Consider the following 20572-nt stretch of genomic DNA (forward strand, 5'->3'; position numbering starts at 1 on the left):
AAAACAAGAACTGTTTTCAAGAAAAGGGTTTTTGAATCCTCGTCACCTTGACGATCCAGCTACTGAGAGTGAACCACTCTGGTCTGCAGACGGCCCACGGAATAACGGGCTCCAAAGGCCGTTTTCCAAAGCGACAGTCATAGTAAAAGAAACACCTGTACTTCGGGAAACATATTTCTTCTGTGACTCAAGGTTTCACACAAAAATGAAGGTGCCCGAGAGAGGCGGAGGGTTCCAAACAGCGGCCTGCACCCCCGTGACGGAGCCCACTCTGTCTGAAGGGGCTCCCCGCGCAGCAGGAGCTCAGCGGACAGGTCTGGAGACCGGCGCGGCCCCCCCGCCAGAGCGCCCCTGAGGGTCAGGGAGATTGACACAGGCAGGAGAAGTGTCTATTTTCATTTATTTATTTTTATAATTTTTTTTCTTTACTGATTTTTAGAGAGAGGAAGGGAGAGGGAGAGAGATAGAAACATCAGTGAGAGAGAACATCGATTGCTGCCTCCTATAGGCCCCCCACTGGGGGTCGGGCCCACAACCCCGGCCAGGAATCGCACTGGTGACCTCTGGTGCATGGGTCAACGCCCGACCACTGGCCGGATGAGAAGTGTCTATTTTTGAAAACCTATTTGCAGCTCCTGTACTTTCCCTTTGCAACAAAGTTATCAAAGAAGCCACCACATACATTTGGTCAAACAAAATACCAACCCACCCATGTTCAAGTTTAGCATATCTCAGCACTGATGTGAAGCACGAACTCGGCCTCGCTCCCAAGAGTGCATGGTATAGTGCTTCCGCCACCGGTGCATGGCCTTGGTCACAGCCGCAAAGTGCGCAGGACAGCGGGGTGGGGGCAGCGCGACAGACGCAGACGCCTGCCTCTAATCTCACCGAGAACAGTCCCGATGCACAGTGGAGGCCCAGCGGTTCACCACCTGCTGCCTGAACCAGAACACGAGGCTTCTCTCCCACGCTCTCCCTCTGACCCCTCACCTGCACCCCCGAGGCATTGCCATTCCCGGCCCCTCGGACCCCAAGGCATTGCCCTCTGCTTGGGCACCTTCTGCGCAGCAGCCGCCCCGGGCATCCTCCCCTCCCAGGCCCTCCAGGGAAGGGCCCCTGATCTCCCAGAAGAAAGGAGGCTCTCGGGGGCCCTGTCTGGTGCGTGAGCCATTGTCCTGTCCAGGGAAACGTGAGCTTCCCAGGCACAGAAGCCAAAGGCCCTGTGGGGAGACAGCCTTGCACGGCAGGGGCATAGCTCAAAGGGTGACATGGCTGAAGGGTGACATCAGAGGGGTGCCCCTGAGTTCTACCCACAGTGCCTGTGGCTCTGCGGTGTCAGGATGCCCTGGCCTTGAGAAGGGGGCAGGAGAACCTGGAGACAAGAGGATGAAGAGGCACCACACCAGCCCAGCCCCGACGGCTCCTCCTTGGGGCTGCAGCCCCTGGGCCCGCTGCAGTTGTGGCTGCCAGCTGCCCAGAGATCCCTGCACTCCTCTGGCCTCCAGTGCTTTCTGCTTCTACGTTCCTCGCTGGTCTGCACTAAAAACCCCATTCGCTGTGGCCCCCGACCAGCACCGAAACACCAGACTCCACCGGGAGGACAAAGGGCTGGGGACCAGCAAAGGGGCAGCCATGACCAGGAAGGGTGGGAGGCAGTGGATGTGGGGGACACCCTCTGTGAGACTGGCAGCGCCTCCTACAGTCCACAGGCGTGTGGAAATGCCCCTCCTCCCACTGGACACGTGGCTGTGTGCACGCCCGGACTGTGCAGGTTATGGACACGCAGACGGTCACAGGTGAGGCTGGCAGGCCGTAATGCTACTACCGGCCAGCCCTGGCCAGGGCACCCGAGGGACCACATGTCCTTCCCTCCCCTCTGGCCACAGCCTTTGCCCTCCACGTGGTTCAGCGCTCTCGTGCGGCTGAGTCACGGCGAGTGTGTGCCCACCCACAGCCCCACTGAAGTGAAAGGAGCGGCTTCGACTTCAGTCTGTGAAGCGCAGAAGTCTCTGCAGGAGCAGGGAGCCCCCTGGGCGGTGCAATGGGACGGGGGAGGGGGGGGCTCCAGGGAGCCAGGCGTCCGGGGGCTCAGAGTCGGTGCTCCGGGCAGGACGGGGAAGGAGCAGGAGCCCGCCTGGCCAGCCACCTCCTCCGCTGCCTGGAAACAAGAGTCCAGAGTAAAATTTGGAAAGAAATGAGTTTCCTTCCAGCAGGCCCCGCAGTAAGCCCCCAGCCCCACCCTGTTGAGCTCTCCCGTCCATACAGGTGTAGAGTTATGGTCCCTGCGGCCCTGGAAGGGACCCTGCCCACCTCCTCACCCTCTCTCAGGAAGAAAAAGACCAGATCATAGGCACAGACCTGGGTCAATGGTGGGGCCTGGTTCATGTGCGCCAGCAAACCCCCACCTCACGGTGTGCCAGGCACTATCTGCACCCCCGCGGGCAGCCTGACCCACGGCCCTCCCCACGTCTAGACGGCCAGAGACACCAGACACCAGTCCCGCACCAGCTGCTCCCTGTCCTCCTGCCTCCCCGCCACGGGGCCAGCTCTCCACTCTCCCCACGCGCCCCCAGGGCCAGTTCCCATCATCCTCTCGCAGGGAGGCTCCTGGTTCACCTTCCCTTGACCTCGGAGCAGGTGTGCCAAGTCCGGTTGTTCCTGCAGAGCCTCCAGTCACACAGGTGTGAGACAAACAAGCCTGCTCAGCAAAGTGTATCCTGGACCCCACCTCTCCATGACTGCCACCTGTGAAGCAGGCTGGGCCACCAGTGGCTGCCAAAGACCTGCTCGGGACAGTGACTGTCCGGAGAGATGCGCCCACCCTGCCCCGCCCTCCCCTGCTGAGGCTGGCTCCGCCTGAGTCTGTTCGCTGTCAGTCCTGGGTGGGGTCGAGTGTGTGAACTCCAGGCAGGGCTCCACCTGCAGGATGGGCGGGGCCAGGGCCACAGGAGGGTAAGCCCTGACCTCACCGGGCTCCCAGCGAGGGTGGGGCCAGTCCAGTTTGGGGAGCACAGCAGGAACTCAGGCACAGAGGGCATTTAGGGAACAGAAGGCATTTCCAGACACGGGCTGCCACCCAGAAAGCCTGAGCCAGAGCCCAGCGGGGAGCTCCCGAGGGCAGTCAAGGTCAGACATGGGCTCCCTGAAACGTGACATGCGCACATGCCAAGGGCACACACACACCATGTATGTGCACACCCCGCCATGCACAGAGAGGAGCACTTATGCCCAGAAGAACCCACGGCCCCGAAACAATGGGGAGCTGGTCAGCATGACACCTTTCCACTTCCCCGTGACACACACTCGGCATGGTGCCTGGTTCCTGGACATGAATATTTCACTTGCTTAACAACCTTTTTTTTTTAATTAAAAAATTCTTTTTTCTTTATTAATATTTAGAGAGAGATGAAGAGAGAGAGATGGAAACATCGATGAGAGAGAACATCAACTGGCCGCCTCCTGCATGGCCCCCACTGGGGATCAGGCCCCCAACCTGGGCATGTGCCCTGACTGGGAATCAAACCGGCAACCTCTTGGTGCAGGGTCGACGCTCAGCCACTGAGCCACACCGGCCGGGCTGCTTAATAACCTTTTAAAATTCTGTGCAAACGGCGGGGTGAGTTTATACAGCATGATGGTCTCTGTGCCCATTTCACCCAGAGCTCCCTCCACTTCCACCCACCTTCGTCCCCACCGGCAAGGGCCGCAGGCATCGTGTCCACCCCATGTCCCTCTGCCCAGGAGCCCCGAGAAGCGAGCAGGCACAGACACGCAGTCCTGAGTGCGGGTGCAGGTGTCCTGTGCCAGCCAGGGGCGCACACAGTGCAGCCGGAGGCCCTGCACAGCTACGCTACACAGCGCTGCCGCCACCACGTGGGCGCACGAGACCGCCCCACGCCCCAGGGCCGAAGTTCAAGCCACCGGTCAGAGGACAGACTGCTGGAGAGCTAGTGCTGGCAGCCTGGAAGAGAACCACAGCGGCCTTCCCACCCTCAAACAGCACAGTCCACACTAGGAAAAGCGTTCTAGACCTGCTCTCCGGGGCGGGATGCACGCCAAACAACACACCTGCCAGGAGGTCAGAACACAGCCTCGCCGTCTCCCTAGCAAACACAGGTACCAGAGGTCAGAGGGAGACATATCCACCGTAAAATGATTTAACCTTGATGGCAAATGACACCTTATTAAACGTAATTAGCAAACAACCGAATTGGGAATAGGAGTTTTCAAGGCAGAAGAGAACCATAAATTCAAATGGGGTGGGGGAGAGGCAGAGATGTTCTGAGAGAAACCTGGGTGAAGAACACAGACAGGCAAGTCACAGGTGGAGAAATGCAAACCCCTAGGGATCTTCCAGCAAAGACCCTCAGCTCACCAGGACACAGGGAGACAGAGCAGGTCACCAAGGTGCCCTCCCAGGAGGACAAAGTGGAAAGACCCCTCTCGCCCACTGCGAGGGAGCAGGCGGGGATCGGGGCCCACGTCTGCGAAGACCAGCTGTTAGATCTCTCAGAAACTGACCTGGCAGGATCTATGAGACAAAGAGGCACACCCTGGCCCAGCAGTGACAGGCACGGAGTAACGGCCTTGGGCATGAGGCTGGGTGTTCAGGTGGCACTGTTTATACTGGCTGTTCTTTTCCTGCAGCAGCACTAACAAATGACCACAGTCTGGGTGGCTTAGAACAGCAGAAATCTGCTCTCACGCTCACAGTTCTGGAGGTCAAAAGTCTGAAATCGGTTTCGCTGGGCTGAAACCAAGGTGTCAGCAGGGCCCCCCTTCCGGAGGCTCTGGAGGAGAACCCTTCCTGCCTCCCCAGCTCTGGTGGCTGCCGGCACGCCTTGGTTTTTGGCCACTGGATTAGTCAGGATCCCCAGAGAAACAGAATTGATAGGATGTGGATACAGAGAGAAAGACATTGTAACGAATCAGATCACGTGATGATGACGGCGGACAAGCCTTGAGCTCTGCAGTCAGCAAGCTGCAGACCCAGGGCAGCTAATGGAGCCAATTCCAGCTTGAGTCCAAACCTGAAGGCAGGAGGGAACCAACGCTCCAGCTCAGAGGCAGCAGGACAGAGGGAATAACCCTCCCCTCCTCCTGCTTTCTGCTCTATCCCACCCACACTAGGGCGCGCATCTGCTTACTTAGTCCACAGACTCCAATGCTAATCTCATCCAGAAACACCCTCCCAGACACACCCAGGATCGTGTTTGACGGCTATCTGGGCACCTGTGCCCAGCCAAGCTGACACAAAAGCAGCCATCACGCCCACACCTCTCTATTCTCTGCTTGGCTTCCCACCTGCTCCTCCTCATCTTGCCAGTCTCCTCCTGCCTCCCTCTCATGAGAGCACCTGTGATGGCATTTGGGGCCCATCCCCTGACCCAGGATCATCTCCCCATCTGAGGATTCTCACCGCAGACACTTCTGTAAAGACCCCATTTCTAGATGAGGTGACACCCAGAGGGCCCAGGGATTAGAACCGGCCTTCTTTGGAGGTGTCCTTCAGCTTCCTGCCAGGGACCAAAGCACAACCCTGGAGCCCCAGCAAGTGGCTCCAAGGGGAGCAGGTCCAACTTCACAGTGCAGCACTGCCTGGCTGGCCATCAACTCCCCTCCCCAACAGGGCCGAGAAGACAGGACACGGGATCTTGTCTCTAATGAACACAGCGGGGCCTCTCAGCTCTGAATGAGGACAGTGGGCAAACTTTGCGGCCCACAACTTTTTTTTCTGCAAAAGTGAGTGCCCCCTTTTGACTCCAAGGTGTGGGCATACCGACGCTGGGTCACCCGGGCTTTCCAACGAGGCAGCAGATGGTGATGAAGGCGTGGAGAGTCCTTATGAGCCTCACCTGGGAGGAGGGAGGCACCACCTTCCTGAACCCACCTCCCGTTGGCCACACATGCTGCACCGAGTCCTAAAGCCCAGCTACGTCCCGGCATCGGGGGGCTCTGCCTTGCCCACACTCTGACCCGCCTCTAGCTGCTGTAACACCCAGCAGGCCTTGGCTGAGGTGCACCCCAAGCCTAGTCCCTGAATGCTGCTACATCCTCTCCCACCCATGCTACCACCCGTCCGAGTCTCCCACCCGTCAAAGGCCATCTCACCCCAGAGCCGCCTGGCAGCCCCTGGGAATCTCAGCCCTCCAATGCCTGTGTCCTGTCCCTCCAACCTCGAGTCAGGCTCCGGGAGGGCTGGGCCCACTCTGTGTCCTGCAGAGCCGACCTCACTCACCCAACAGACACCGCAGTGAGAGCCACTCCCAGGAGAGGCGGCCCGTCCTCTGCCCTCTGGGAGACTCAGTGCTCCAGGAGGGACCCTCCCTGGTGCTGGTCCTCAGAGGTCTCCCTGCCACATGTCACACGTCCCCAGGCCTTGCTGCCCAAGGGAGGAAGTGTCCTAGACAGCCTGGGGGGTACTGGTCTAGGTGTTCAGCCAACATCTAGACACACCCTCAACCCTCACTCCAACTCAGATCCAACAGGCACTGAGTCCCTAGGCTCTACCTCCCAATAAACGCCCCATCAGGCTATCCTGCACCACCTCCCTCTCCAGGACCTTAATGGGGCTCCCTGCACCCCCTCCACTGTCCATGCTCCCCAGAAGCCTGCAGTCCTGTCCAAACCCTGGGATTCCAGGACATGCATTCCTGACTGCCAAGAGGCTCATATGCTGCCCCACCTGCCAGGGTGCTCCAAACCCAAGGCATGCTCGTGCCTCAGGGCCTTTGCACCTGCTGCTCCCTCTTCCTGCAATGCTCCTCTCCAAACCCAGGCCCAGCTCCTGTATTTCCTCAATCAACTGCCCCTTCTCGGCAGGGCCTGCTGTTGCCCCTTCTCCACGCGAGTCCCTCCTTTGCGCCATCACATCTCACTCCTCACATCTGACTTACAGATTCTGCTGACGGTCTGTCTTCCTGGCTTCTTCCATGCGGAGGCTTCAGCGCCCAGAGCATGGAGGCATAGGGAGGGAGTTCAGTACACTGGAGAGAGGGGCCTGAAGAAACCTGTCCCTGCCCCAGTGTCGGGGGGCTGGGCCACATGGGCGGCTCAGCCCCAACCCAGCTCCATCTGTGCAGACAGCAGCCGCAGGGCAGATCTGAAAGCCAGGGCCTGTGTGCGGGGACGCCGAACCCATACACCAGACATCTAATGAAAGGCTCATTTCACTGGCTTCGTCCGTGTGCATGACAGCATCGCCACATGCCCCCTCTCCAGAGAAAAACAGGCCTTTGTGGGCTATAAATAGCCTGGCCAGATGTGGGGATGCCTGTGGTCTCTTCCCAGGACTCCACATGTGCCCGCAGCTGCACCGGCAGCAGAGGGTTGACGGGTGGGCCTCCCCCACCCCAGGGGACAAGGCTGAGCTTCATCAAAGCATGTGGACGCGCAGGCTCTGCTCACCGCCACGGGCAGGGCACGGCGGAAGCGGAGGTCAAGCTGCAGACGGCCTGTCTCTATGCACAGAAAACAGGGAGACGAGGCCTGGAGAATGCGTAATCCATTCAAGGAGGGACAAGCTCATCAAAGCAGAGCTGGGTTCCCGTGGGGAGGAACCAGTCTGAGTGGGGCACCCATGTCTTCGACAAGCAAAAGAACAGCAGCACTTACAAGGGCTTGAAGGTCCTCTCAAACCAGGTATGTCTGTTACTAATCGGGGCCTCCCAACCACAGGGCTGGGCCCCGAAGGGAGGGCAGCTCCACGCCGAGCTCCCAAGAAGCATCCAGTTCTGCTTCCGACAAGCACCAGCTGAGCTGCACATGTGAGCCCCGTGAGTGATTTCTGACGTTCCTCGAAGTCACGTCCAGAGTGAAAACAAAGGCGAAGTCTGAATAAGGTACTCTACTTAACCCAGTCCAAAGCCAGAGCACTGTCACTCCAACACGAAGACAACCGTCACAAACGGGCTATCCCACAGCCCGAGGCCAGGCTGCGGCCTCCTGCCTGCTGTGTGTACACACTCACAATGCTGCCTGCTCTGTCCAGCCACGGGTGGTGGCAGCCACCCACGCCGTCTTCACAGACTAACAGCTCAGACCACTCACCACTGGTCAGACCAGAGCCCCCAGGGCCCTGACCCCCATGGGGGGTGGTTCTGGTAGCTGTCCAGGTGACAGCCTCACGGGGCGCAGCCGGGCCTCTGGCATGCAGAAGTCACCAACTGCCTTCCCAGGGTCGCTTAACTACATCTGCAGCCAGCTGCCCTGTTCTCAGCTCTGCAGGATGCTGAAAGCCACCTGCTGAAAACAGAACATGCTTCCGATGGCTGGGCACCCGCCTCACGCCCCTGGAGCCCCGTCGCGGGGGCAGCGCGCAGGTGGTACACTGGCAGCACACAGCCTGGGACGTAGGCAGGCGCTCCGCCACCCCTACACGCACGGCGGCGCCCTTCTGCATGTTTTCAGCATAAGCGTGTCCGGACTTGGAGAGTTTGGGTCTCCAAGAAAGTCGCAGGTGAGACAGAAATTTACATCCCGTGGTTCTCCAACTCTGCAGACGGACGTCCACGGGAACCGTCCTGAGAGACCGCAGAGCCCCTCGCGGCCCCTCCCGTCCCACGCGCCGGGCGCCGGGCGCCGGCCCTGCAGTGGGCCCCCTGCCCACCTCCGAGCCGAAGCCAGGCCTCCCGGCCCACCCGGCCCTGCCCTCACGGCGGACACACTCCCAGCGGTCACTGCTCACAGGGGCTGACGCAGGCCCAGGGGTGCCGGAAGCGTGGAGCTGCCCCGTGCCCACACGGAGCCCAGTGACGCAGCTCCTCCTAAGAACCACGCACTGGGAAAAGGGCAATCCCTTCGATGGCTGGTTCCCACTTCAGTGCGAGTTCTAGAGTAGGTTTCAATCTTCCTAAGCATTTCACTTTAAACTGCCTTTTGTAAGCACATTATTTATACTGTGAAAGGTAAAGCCACGCAGCCTGACGGGCTTTCTGGGGGAGGAGGGAGTAGCTTAAATACCCTACACACCGAAAACAAAGTCCCTCCTGGAAACTCCTCCTAATGCGGACAGGTCTCAGGACTGGCCGAAAGGGGCTGCAGGTCTGACGTGGCCACGCCCTCCCAGCTCTGGTGAGTGACAGGCACGCCCCTGCCAGCACCCTCACACCAGGCCTCCCACCACCTCCTGGGCTGCACCCTCAGCACCAGGAGTGCTCTTGGCCCGGTCCTGGCCCTTTAGGAAGCTGATGCTTAGGCTGCTGGCCCCCAACCCAAACAGAGAGACCACGGCCTCTGCAGCCCTCTCTCTGGCTCAGCCAACTCCACAGAAGCTCCCTGTGTGGCCCCTGAGCAGAAGACGGTCCCTCCAGGCCACAGCACGTGCTGGAGACGCTCAGTCAGAGCTTCCAACCCAGCTGAAATCTGACCGCAGCTCACAGCAGCTGCAGGGGGTGAGGCTGAAGGACACAGAGTGAGACTCGGCCCACCTGCGGGTCTCTGACGGCGGAGAGGGACAGAGAGCAAGGCGGCCTGCAGCCTGTGCTCATGCCAACAAGGGCCATGGCCCCGCTCTGCAGCCCCAACCCGCCCCCCTCCGACTTGGGGAAGCCAGTGCTGACCCCTGAGCACCCACTCAGGGGCCTGCACCCCCAGCACTGCCTTGTGGGGCCTTTCCCCCTCGCCACACGAGGAACCAATGTCTCTGTGGCCATAGCCCCTCCGGCAGATTGTGAACACTTGGGCAGAGTTTTCCGAAACCCACCCTCCATCTCTGCTCCCAAATCAGCTGGTGCCTGCAGGGGAGGAACCCACGGAACTGCTGCCTGATAGGCTGGACTGTCACCCACAGACCCACACTCTGCAGGCAGACTGCTGCCCATACCTGGTGGTCGGTGTTGGGGTGTGGCCTCTTCATGCAGTCTGGTGATGGCAGAGTCTGAGACAGAATAAAAAAGGGTATGGTTAGCTAGGCAAAATGCGAGCCAGAATCCTTTATCCAACCTTCCCCCCGGCCATCCCCCCAGACTAAACAGCTCAGTCACATAACAGGCCAAGTCATGGGGTGCAGCTCACCTGGCCAGGTGAGCCCAGATGCCACATCAGCATGAACTGGGCGCGGAGGGCGTCGTCTGCACCCTGATCCCATCCGCACCCAGGCCTAGCTCACGTGACCCACGCATGCCGCGTGTGGGCTCCTGTGGGCACGGAGGGAGTCGGGACAGGTCGGAACCTGCCAGCAACGGTGTGAGTGATGATACAGTCAGAACACAGAACCACCTGTTCCCACAGCTCCTCAATCGGCCCGATTTCAAACCACGTCGGGGAAAAATGCTGGTGTCTGAGCTTGATATTTCAACAGCACGGAAGTTTTAAAGCAAAGATGGACTTAAAATCAAAGTCGGAAGAAGAGGAAGAGGGGGAGGGGAAGGAGTCAGAGAGCAAGATGGGAAGAGACTGCAAATGCCCCGGAGTCTCGAGGCTTCACAACCTTAGCGGCCTGACACTGCTCAGCTCAGGCTCCTTCCTTCCCTCCACAGACCCCGGGGCTCGGGGAGGCGGGGGGTCGGGGGAGAGGCGGTGAGCCCCCGAAGCCCCTAACAGGGTCCCACTGCGCAGCTCCTGCAGGTGCCCCTTCTGTCCCTAGAATGACTCCTGAGCGCAGCAGGTCCCTTCCATCGTCACAGCCCAGCTCACATGCAGCCTCCCCACGAGAGGGCCTCTAGAAGGGGGCCCCTAGCAGTGAGGTTCCGTGGGGAAGGACTGGCCAGGGCGGCCCAGCTGGGGTTTGAGGACTGAGGAGCCTAGAGCACAAGGATCACCCAGACGGCGAGGAGTCAACCTTGGGGACAGACCTGCGGGGCTGCTGCCTGCAGAATTCTGCTGGGCAGCCTGGAGTGCACCTGCCCGTGGCTGGCGGGTAAGACATCCTGGTCCCTGTGTCCCACAAAAGGCTCACTACACATGACTTAGACTCAGAGAATCCCCTCCCCTGTCCACTTAGGGCGAGACAAGACTCAGACCCGCACGCTCGTCCCCGAGCCTCCTCCGTGATGAGCTGAACAGCACATCCCCCGAGATCAATGGAAACAAAATGCTGGTCACCCACACTCTGGTTCACTCCTTCCCCCAGGACTCCTGGACCCACCGCCAGGCTGAGGGCCCGAGGGCCCCAGGAACAGACCCGCCTCAGGAGCACATCCTCTAGTGACTGCCCCCACCCGGGCCCTGTCTACACCTCCCTACGACGGACGACCCAGTGCCCGGCCTCCACATGTTGGCTGATCTCATGGTACACGTCCCCCTCAACGGTCCCCTCTGACGAAGCCTCTTCTTACTACGCCCGTACTCGTTTTCCATCGGACAACCGATTACACGTGACTTGAAGCCCCAACACCAGACGACGAAGGCTCAGTGGCCAGATGAGACCTTGGATCCCCACCTTCCTGCAGACTCACGAGGTGGCTCGGGGTCTCACCAGTACAGGTCATGGTACAGACGGGCTGGGTCAAGGGAGAGCTCAGGGGCATGTCTGACACCCCATGTCACAGCTGCTCCTGGGGCCCGTGGGCGGGAGAAACAGAGGCCACCTCAGAGGAAAACCAAGCCTGGGCACTGGCCATGTCCAGACCCACCTGCCCCTGGAGACACTCTCCCCCCGGAGGCGGGCAGGACACAGCCACAGGGGGTACCCAGGACGCCTCTCCCCACGCCTGCAGGGACCACGCCCACCGCCTGGCAATGCCCCAGGCCTGCTCGCGGGGCTGCCGCCGAACTGACCGAAGAGTTTTTCTGAAAGTGCCGCAGCGGACACGTGGGATGGGATGTTCTCAACTGTAACGAGAAAAACACACACAAAGCAAGAGGCCGTGCTCCGCCTACAGAATTCACAAGGAAAAAGGACCGGCTTGTGGGCCAAGGTGGGCGCCTTGCTGTGGGCAGGACGCCTTCCCGAAGCAGGCGGCGGGGTGACGGGGACCTCACCGAGACCCACGTGGCACCGCTGTGGGAATGACAGGAACCGGGGCAGGAGACAAGGAGGAGTTCTCGTCCCTGCAGACTCGACACGGCGAACATCCCAGAGAGGGCTAATAAATGAGGGTGCAGAGAAGGGCAGACGGGCACCCAGGCATGGGCCGTGTCTCTGGACCCGTGCTCCGGAGCAGACTGCTGCGGTTCGGAGCCACCCCTCAGCCGACCAAGGACACAGGGGGGAGACCCCCCACCCTGCAGGAGACACGGCAGCACACGAGGAACGCGTCACAATGAGCCTCTCACAGCTGCATCCGCCCAAGTCTTCTCCCACCCCGGAGGGTGGCAGAGACGGTGGCGTCCGAACATCTATAAGCCCGGGGCCCTGGGTGGCCGGGGGTCGACGGGCCTCTTCGGTAGCACATGAGCCAATGGGGAGGACACGTTCAGCACAGTGCTCTTCCTGGCAGCTGACTGCACGTGGCTCGGGTGAGAAGGGCCCTCCTCAAGCTTCGCTGAGACCCAAACTGCAGAGCGAGGGCTGAACTGCTGACCAGCCCCCGACGCGCCCCAGGCAGAGCCGTCAGGCCAAACCTGACAACCTGACTTCTCACGAGGACACATGTTGGGGCATCTCTAACTTCACTCCAGACCTAGATGCCTGACAACTCACGGGAGTCAGGATCATCGCCCATGCTCTTTATGATAGGATAACCTACCGCATGGGTTTCTGCAGAGGAGGGAGTCCCTGGGGAGGGGTCCCCACGTCCTTCCCTACAACACTGATGTCAGCGGCCACAAGCAGTCATCCCATGAAATGTGGGGGCGTTTCTCCTCTGTGGATACCTACGTGATGCAAAAGCCCTGTTTTCTTTACAAAACAGATTTATCTGTGAAATGATGACGTATTAAATGTGAAGGAGTGAGAATGCCCCAAAATGCCAGTCTACAGGAAACAACAAATGCCCTTCACTCCAAAGCGCCAGCCAGTGACATCCTTGGGGAACGCTGTCCACAGCCAAGGCGGGACCAGCTGCAGCCTGTTCGGAGTTCAAGTTCGCATGAGGCTCACACCAGCATCCTTCCGCCAAGCCGCCCAGGCCTCCTCTCCCCAGGCCTGGGTTCCTCTCCGCTCAGCAAGGCCTCCTGGGGGCTTTCCACGATCTAACCCTTACCTGTCTCTTTCGGCTCAAGGTCACACTGGTTCTTTGCTGCTGCTGGTTCCGGGGAGCAGGGATGGAGGGGAAGCAGGGTCACTGACAACAAGGCTCAACCCTGCTGGTCCCACTACAGTCAAGGCCCATGTGGGAGACCGGCCAGGACTCAGGCCATTTATGGGTTCAACCTTCACAAAGTGGAGGCTTTCAATCACACCTCCCACTTCAGGTGCCAGGGGTCCACAACCCTTTGGGGACAGGGCAGGCTAAGTCCAGGCCCTCACCGCGGGGACCGACTTCTGTGGGCGAGGGTCCTGCCCCCTGAGCTGAGGGTGACAGCTCTAACATCGCCTGCTTGCTCCACACTGAACGGGCCTTCTTTCTGTGTTCAGTGTGTTCTGTTCTTGGCACCAGGCCCTCTCCACAGCTGTCCACACCTCACGAGCTCCACAGGGCCCCGGACACACGAGCATTAATCAGGGCCCAGCGTGCCAGCCCGGGAGACGGCCGTGCTGAGCGTCTCACCCAGGAGCCCCATCCTGGCACAGACGCGTGGGCAGGGCTCACCCCACTGTCTTCCATGACCCCCCTGCCGATGGAGGGCAGACAGGAGGCGGCGCCGGGGCCCCGACAACCAAGCACTGCCCAGTGGGAAGGGCCGGCCGCTCAGACAAGGGTGACGGTGGTTAGAAGGTCATTTGAAAAAGTCTGTTTAAATGCTATTTGACTCATTATTTGTGAGGAACCAATGAGATGTTACCATCCGTTCGGAGGAGAAGTCTAAGAACCAAGAAATGAGGAGGTGCCGCTGGGGGGAGAACAGGGTGCCTGACGGGCAGGGGTTTCCTCTGGGGGCAACGAAAATGTCCCGGAACTAGACAAAGGTGGTGGTCGCACAGCACTGGGGCCACACGAAACGCTACTACATGGTCACTGCAGCTGCCTCATTCAGCTACGTGAACTTCGGCTCAGTGTCGAAGACGCGGCGGAGGGACACTGAGGTGGATTTGCAAGGAGCACACTGCTGGCTTTTTCCAGGGACAGAATCATTTGCATGTCTCCAGACACGACTGTCTGCATGGCTGACCAGGATGACAAACTACAGCGCTCCTGGAAGACAGAGAACCCGAGACTCCACCCTTCACTCCCCAGCCCAAGGTCGAAGGGGGGGCGGCTCTGAGATTTAGGAGGAAGGGGCCGGGCCCAGGGAACAGTGCAGTGACGAAGAGCAAAGAGGTGTCCAGAGGGGCCCTGTGTCTCCAGAGGGAAGTGGGGCAGCAGGGGGCCGAGGAGCTGGGAGTGAGGGCGTCTGCCCCTGACAGAGGGTAAGGAACGGGGTCCCCAAGCATGGCCATCCAGCGAGAGGCCCAGCGGTGTCTAGCAGCCCGTCCGCTGTGGGGCGTCCCTGGCAGGGCTGCAGCCGTCAAGGCAGGCACCAAGGGGGCCAGGTGCTGACCGATATGGTGGGAGAGACGCCCCCTTACTCAAACAAAATCATGGCGATGGCTCAGATCTGTGAAAAATAAGGAGCAGCGACACCAACTCCCTTTCAGAAATGCCTTTTCTTTCTGCCAATATAGACTCTGCCCAGGCTCCTCCAACAGCATCAGAAACCCTAACGCCAGGGAGAGGGGCCGTCCCTTGTCCTTCTCTGAGAGAGAGGGCTGCCCGCGGGGGCCCAGGTCTCCACATGCACCGACCCTCCCAGGGGGGTGCACCGCTCACACAGGCTGACCCCGTGCAGACGTCCTGCAGAGGTCGGAGTGTGCCATTCTGCAGAGGACCACACTTACCCAAGAGGCTGCCCAGGGACAGTGAGGTCCCTTCTGTCCAGAGCTCACGGTGTCATGTTAGAGCAGGTGATCCCGCCTGCAGGGGCCACCCTCAAGTAGGACCCTGCTCTAGGCCCAGGCTGTCGCATGGCTGCACACCTCCTCACAGACGGCGATCAGGGTGACCGTCAACAGCCTCGCGGCCAGCCCCGACGCGGCCCGGGGAGGGCCTCTGCAGGCCCGACGGTCGGCGCTGTCGGCTGACTTCAGCTCCCGTGCAGGCAGAGGACGGCGACTGCCAGGCCAGCAGGGCGCCTCGCTGGGTTCATGAGGCAGTGACAAATGTGAGCTCCGTTTCGGTTCCTGTGACCTTCTGCAAGGATGCCGCTTCACGTCCCTGCCTCCCGTCACTGTGTAACCAGGAGGCTGAAGGAGGCTTTGTTACTGCTCTCCGAGGAAGCAGGACAGAAACTACAGCCGCCCACCTCCTGGAAGGACTCTGAGTGATTAACCTGGAGGCTGTCACGGCCGGAAACCCTCCGTGAAGAGAGTGGGCACGGGCTGCGGCCCCCACACCCCATGTCTGCCTCCTGGCAGCAGCTGAGGTCAGGGCCACAGGAAGCTGTTCCTGGACGAGCAGCTCCAGGCACGCCCCCCTCCCCCGCCTGTCCGCTGACACCCAGACTGGGACTCTGTGGTCCCACACCAGCATTCGGCTCCCAGGACTGAGCGAGGCTGCCCCCATACTCGCTCAGTGGAGGGTTCGACCTGAATTTCCCTCCTTCCTGCACTTGCTACAATGCATGCACGCGACTTTCACAACAGGGAGAAATCCCACCTAGAAAGGCACAAGCCTCATCGAGTGTTGTAAGGATATGACTGCAGGGAGCACCCCCACCCCCACGTATGGAAACAACCTCTGGGCACCTGAGCTGTCCCAGCACCTGGCGTGGGAGCCGCCACACCTCACCTGCTGTCCCGACCAGGTACACCGCACGCGCGGCCTGCAGCCAGCCAGCAGCGCGGACAGACTGAGCTGCCGCGGGGCGGTGAGACGGGCGGGCGGCGGTGCACCGAGCAGCTGGGGTCCCTGGGCCAGGCCTGGTCATCCGAACGACCTGCAGTCGTGTGGGAAGCACACGCACGAGGGCCGCGCAGGAAGGCTTCACTCTGTCACCGGGATTCCCAAACCCTCTGCATTTGCCAAAACCTGTCTTCCTTCTGTCGCTTGTAAGTCCCTCCCCTAGCCCAACGCCCAGGTGGCACAGATTGTTTTAATTAAAGGAAGCCAAATTAATCTTACTGGAAGAATTACTAAACAACTGTGACCTTGTCCCTCACGCAGTGAGTTGTCGCAATATCAGTCAGGAACTGCTGTGGTCTGGACGTGTCATCCCGAACTTGTGTTGAAACCCTAACCCAACTGGTGACAGGAGGGGGCTGTGGGGCCTCTCGAGTGGGGTTAGTGCCTTATAAAAGCGACCCCAGAGAGTCCGTCACCTGGAACAGGGCCCTCAGTGGACCCTCCTGCACCCTGACCTCGGACTTACAGCCACCAGAACTGTGAGAATCAATGCGTGTTGTCTGTAAGCCACTCGGTCCGGTATTCGGTTACCACACCCAGGGCTAAGCAGGAAACAAAATCCATGGCTCTTGCCATTCTAAAGACGTGCACGATAGGGTTCACGCTGAAGGAAGACCACGTGTCCCACAGAGGCCCTGTCTACTCCCGTCCACTCTCAGCGCCCCCAGAGAAACAGGCACCCAACGATCTCCGCTCAGACAGGGCTGTAAGGTAAGCCACCGCGTGGCCCCGACCGGAAACAGACGGGACACGTCAGCGCGCCACCTGCCACTCGGAACACACCCTGAAACATCACGGACAGGGTGGAATCTCTTCCATCGTCAGGGAGTCTCCTGCCAAAACTGCTCCCTGGCAGACGCCTGATGCCCTGCAGACACGTGAAGACGTGCAGGCCCCTGGGTGCCGCGCTCCCCTTCCCCGCCCGCACCAGTGCTGCCCCAGGGGGTTAAAAACCCTCCTGCTGCCCTAACACATCCCCTGTGACTCTCTGGGGATCCGGCTGGAAGGGGGGCAGCACCCTGGGCTGCACTGGTCACCAGGGGGGATCCATCCCACTCCCGATCCCAGGGGAGTTTCCGCTGCAGACCCAGAGGCCGGCGGCGACGGGGGTGCTGCTGACAATTCCGTGCAGTCGTCAGCTCAGAGGGACGATCTGGTTTCTCACACACCCCACTACCACACTCGCCGTGATGAGACAGGTAACCTGAACAATGCTGTCATTATTAAAGACACGGAATTCATAGCTAAAAGCCTTCTGGAAAAGATCTCTCCAGGCCCAGATGGTTTTACCAGAAAATTCTACTGAACACATAAGAAAAACAATTCTATTCATCTTCCAAAAACAGGAGAAATGTCTCCCAGCGTCAGAGGCCAGCATCACTCTGACAGCACAACCGGACACCGCACGGAACCAACATGGCTCCTGATCACGGCTGCAGAAACCCTCCCAAAACACCAGCAAGTTGGACCCGGGATATATATGTAAACAGTACCCCACCACCAAAGGGGTTTATCCCAGAATGCATGGCAAATACTCAATTTGCAAAATTCAATCCATCTAATCCACATACTAAGAGTTTAAAGAATCGGCAAAGACTGAAAGAATTTCCCTTGAGATTGGGAATAAGACAGAGATATCCATTTTAAAAGGTTTTTTTCAACATAGTACTGGAAGTCCTAGCCACAGCAATCAGAGAAGAAGGAAAAAAAAAAAGGCACTGCAATTGGAAAGGAGGAAGTAAAACTGTCAGTATTCACAGATGACATATGATATTGTACATAGAAAACCCTAAAGACTTCAGCAATAAACTATCAGATTTAATAAATGAATTCGGTCATATAGCAGGATACAAAATTAACAACCAGAAATCAATGGCATTTTTTTTCATCCTCACCCGAGGATATTTTCCATCGATTCTCAGACAGAGTGGGAGGAAGAGAGACAGAGAAACATCGATGTGAAAGAGAGACATCAATTGGTGCCTTCCACACAACCCCAACCAGGGTTGGGGATTGAAATGAAACCAAGGTACACGCCCTTGATTGGAACAGAACGCGTGACTCTTTGGTCCGTGGGCCGTCGCTCCAATCGCTAGGACAAACTGGCCAGGCCTTGATGGCATTTTTATATACCAATAATGAACACTCAGACAGAGAAACTAAAAATAATTCCCATTTACTACTGCAGCAAAAAAATTTAAGATACTTAGGAATAAATTTAACCAAGGAGGCAAAAGTCCTTTACTCAGAAAACTACAGGACACTGAAAAAAGAAATAAAGGAAGATATAACCAAGCAGAAGCATTTATCACATTCATGAATTGGAAGAATTAACGTCATTAAAATGTCCATACTACCCAAAGCAATCTATAGATTCAATGCAATCCCTATTAAAATTCCAATGGCGCCCTGGCCGGTTTGGCTCAGAGGTTGGAGCGTCGGCCTGCGGTACAGAGAGACCCGGGTTCGGTTCCCGCTAAGGGCACGTACCTCGGTTGCAGTTTGTCCCCGGCCCTGGTTGGTCGTGCGGGTGGCAGCCACTCGATGTGTCCCTTCACATCGATGTTTCTCTCTCTCTCTCTCCCTCTCTCTCCCTCCCGCTCTATCTGAACAAAAAATGGAAAAATGTCCTCGGTTGAGGATTAAAAAAATAAATAAATAAATAAAATTCCAATGGCATATTTCATAGATCTAGAACAAATACTCCAAAAGTTTATATGGAACAAATAAAGACCCCAAATAGGTGCAGATATCTCAAAAAAGAAGAACAAAGTAGGAGGGATCACAATAGTGGATAGCAAGTTATATGTCAAAGCCATAGTATTCAAAACAGTCTTGTACTGGTACAGGAATATAGATCAATGGAACAGAACAGAGAACCCATAAATCAACCCAAGGCAGTATGCTCAATTAATATTTGACAAAGGTGGCAAGAGCATACAATGGAGTAAAGATAGTCTCTTTAATAAATGGTGCTGGGAAAATTGGCAGGTATCCAAGTTATACCATACACAAGAATAAACTCAAAATGGATAAAAGATTTAAATGTAAGTCATGAAACCATAAAAATCCTAGAAGAAAATGTAGGCAGTAAAATATCAGGCATCTCACACGGAAGAATTTTCACCAATACATCACATAGGGCAAGAGAAACAAAGGAAAAAATAAACAAATGAGACTACATCAAACTAAAAAGCTTCTGCACAGCAAAAGAAACTAGCAGCAAAATGAAGAGGGAACCCACTGTTTGGGAGAACATATTTGACCTGAATAGACACTTCTACGAACAGGACATGTGGATGGCCAAGAGACATATGAAAAAATGCTCTAAGTGACTAATCATCAGAGAGATGCAAATTAAAACAACAATGAGGTATCACCCCACACTTGCCAGATGGCTACCATTAGAAATCAAACAAGTGCTGGCGAGGGTGTGGAGAAAAGGGGACTTTAGTACACTGCTGGTGGGAATGCAAACTGGTGCAGCCACTATGGAAAACAATGTGGTGTTTCCTCAAAAAAATTAAAAAATGATCTGCCATTTGACCCAGTGATCCCACTTCTAGGAATATATCCTAAGAATCCTGAAACACTAATCAGAAAGAATATATGCACCCCTATGTTCATAGCAGCATTATTCACAATAGCTAAGATCTGGAAATGACTCAAGTGTCCATCAGTAGACGAATGGATAAAAAAAGCTGTGGTATATGTACACGATGGAGTACTATGCAGCTGTAAGAAAGAGAGATCTCTTATACTTTGAGATGACATGGAGGGACCTGGAGAATATTATGCTAAGCAAAATAAGCTAGTCAGAGAAAGACAAGTATCACTTACATGTAGAATCTAATAAAATAAACTGATGAATAAAATAGAAAGAGGCACAGAAACAAAATCTCAGAAGGAAGGAGGCAAGAGAGGCAGGAAGAGATTAACCGAAGAACTTACATGCATAAAAGCATAGCCCAAGGACACAGACAATAGGGTGGTGAAGGCCTGGGGTGGGTGGGAACCAGGAGGAAGGGGGCAAGGGGGGAAAATTGGGGACAACACAACAATAAAGATATTAAAAATGGCCCTGGCCAGTTTGGCTCAGCGGTTAGAGCATCGGCTTTTGGTCCGGAGAGACCGGGTTCAGTTCCTGCTAAGGGCACGTGACTCGGTTGCGGTTTGTCCCTGGCCCTGGTTGGTCGTGCGGGTGGCAGCCACTCGATGTGTCCCTTTCACGTCGATGTTTTTCTCTCTCTCTCTTCCTCTCTCTCCCTCCCACTCTATCTGAACAAAAGATGGAAAAACATGTCCTCGGGTGAGGATAAAAAAAAAAAAAGATATTAAAAATGATTAAAAAAAACCACACACACACGAGCATTTCTATTTATGTAGAAAAAGCGTATGAAAAAGTTTAACATCCACTCATGATAAAAACGCTCAGCAAACTAGGAACAGAAGGAGCTCCTACACTAGATACAGGATGCCTATGAAGAGACACACAGCTGATGTGACACTCAGGGTGGGTGACTGAATGCTCCCCCTGAGACCAAACACAGGCCAGGATGTCCCCTCACTGTTTCTGTGCTGGGGGCCTGGCTAGTGAATGAAGAAACAAAAAGATATAAAAGGCATACAGATTAGCAAAAAAGAAATAA

General features: G+C 57.0%; 1 protein-coding gene across 5 annotated transcripts in view; it reads right to left on the minus strand.

The window, feature by feature from the left end:
- SEMA4D (semaphorin 4D) overlaps positions 1-20572 on the minus strand; it is a 110832-nt gene that overhangs the window by 68305 nt on the left and 21955 nt on the right. For all 5 annotated transcript variants that reach the window (XM_036260734.1, XM_036260730.1, XM_036260727.1 and 2 more), the window contains exon 2: positions 9824-9877. The gene's annotated coding sequence lies outside the window, so the exon portion shown is untranslated. The remainder of the gene's footprint in view (positions 1-9823; positions 9878-20572) is intronic.

Source organism: Molossus molossus, unplaced genomic scaffold (assembly GCF_014108415.1).
Source record: "Molossus molossus isolate mMolMol1 unplaced genomic scaffold, mMolMol1.p scaffold_m16_p_14, whole genome shotgun sequence".
Taxonomy (NCBI): Eukaryota; Metazoa; Chordata; class Mammalia; order Chiroptera; family Molossidae; genus Molossus; species Molossus molossus.